The 1,883-nt window shown below is 40.6% G+C and overlaps 1 pseudogene; it reads left to right on the top strand.

The window, feature by feature from the left end:
• The first annotated feature begins 1,245 nt into the window (after positions 1–1,245).
• Positions 1,246–1,565, top strand: LOC139358180 (cytochrome c oxidase subunit NDUFA4 pseudogene; annotated as a pseudogene).
• The last annotated feature ends 318 nt before the right edge of the window (positions 1,566–1,883 follow it).

Genomic DNA, 1,883 nt, shown 5'->3' with positions numbered 1-1,883 from the left:
AACTCACCCAACAACTTCAGCTTATATCTCATTCACACCCCAACCCTGAGAAGTGAGAGAGAAATGTAATTTTTCATTTGGGCACATTGCTCTAGAATCTATCACAAAGGATGAAAAGGAGTACTTGCTACTGGATTGGCACCTGGCAATCTTGTGCCACATGCTTCATGCACAAATGCTGCTCAACACTGAAAAATATTTTTATCAACCCACATCTTTATTCTTCCCTCACTCACCTCTGTTCCTCATGAAGGAAAAGGAACTTTTAGCCCAAGGTGCATCAAGCTATGATTATGACAAGTGGCAAGAAAAAGATGTCTTTCTTATAGATGTTCTTTTCTGAAGAATCTGACAGAGCCAGGATTCATGTTCTTCTGGTCTCTGACCTGCAAAATGCTGCAGGTGTGGCCAGGCTTCTAGGAGATAGCACAGAGACCAGAGCAAGGGACATCCAAAGCTAGTTATCTGGGGATGGAAGGATGCCCTAACAGGAAATGTAAAGGAACACAACGTATTCTTCTTCTGGGCTCCTCATGGTTTTCCTAATCCTCTACTATAAGATCAGATTTTTGATATCAGGATGGTGGGGTGACATTTTGTTTTATAGTATAACTCTCAATGTCTGTCATTGGAGGTATTTGGCTGGGTGAGGGGGAAGAGTCTTATCACTGGAATCACAGAGGCATAGCTTTAGTTTTAACTGCTTAAGTATTTAGAAATTATCTCCATGAGAACTCATCCATTTAAAGTTTTCATCATTAAAACTTTGTAACTTGTGGTAACTTCTAGGATACCACATCCAAACCCAAAAGAGTACTTCACTGAGGACAGAGGTATTTTCTAAACAAGTTCAAACATGAAACTGGGATGACATTTCAGATCGCACTGCCCTTTTCTACCCCTCAGAAAATTCCAGATTAAGAGTATCAGCATAGCAATTAGGATTTAGAGAGGAAGACGCCTCCAAAACAAACCCATTTGGAATTTATCTGTAGAGCCAAGGATTGTACCCACACTGGGGACCGCAGAAAATAACCTACCCTGAGATGTGTTTGATATTTTTGAAAGAGGGCAACTTTAAGCTGGACGTTTGGTAACGAGAGAGGATAGAGAAAGGAAAACCTTGTTTTATCTGTGTCGGTGTCTTGTGTGATCTTAAAACTTTATCCAGCAGATACTACTAAGCCCAGGGCCTTGTGGCTAGGCTGGTTCTCTCCTTTCCAATCGGAGGCCTCTGCCACAAACATGCTCCACCAGATCATCAGTCGGGCCAAGATACATCTGAGCTTGATCCCCTTTTTGTAATATTTATTGTAGCTGGAGGTACTAGAGGAGCACTGTATCTCTTGTGTCTGGCATTGTTCAATCTAGATGTTAGTTGGGACAGAAAGAATAACCCAGAGCCGTGGAACAAACTGGGTCCCAGTGATCTATACAAGTTCTACTCAGTGAATGTGGATTACATCGAACTGAATAAAGAAAGTCCAGATTTCTAAATGAAATGTTTCACTATAAAGCTGCTTTAGAATGAAGGTCTTCCAGAAGCCATCCACACAATTTTCCACTTAACCAGAAAATATTTCTCCTCTAAATGCATGAAATCATGTTGATGTAGTCTACTGGAGATTACACTGATTAATAAATAACTGAAACTTGAAAAAAGAAGTTATTATCCAACTTGATGCTTAGAAAACTGGAATCTGGAAATCTGAAAAATCACCTTCCTCTTTTCACGTGGCTCTTCTTCCTGCTTGTCAATGGAATTCACTTCCCGTGGTACCATGATGTTCAGCCATCAGATCCAGCTCAGCTCATATTCTGAATCATTGCTAATTCTAAGGGTAAGTTTTTCTGTTGTGGCTAAGTGTCACTATGGTAGCAGT

This window comes from Macaca nemestrina, chromosome 14 (assembly GCF_043159975.1).
Source record: "Macaca nemestrina isolate mMacNem1 chromosome 14, mMacNem.hap1, whole genome shotgun sequence".
Classification (NCBI taxonomy): Eukaryota; Metazoa; Chordata; class Mammalia; order Primates; family Cercopithecidae; genus Macaca; species Macaca nemestrina.
This window is presented reverse-complemented; position numbering and strand designations above follow the sequence as displayed.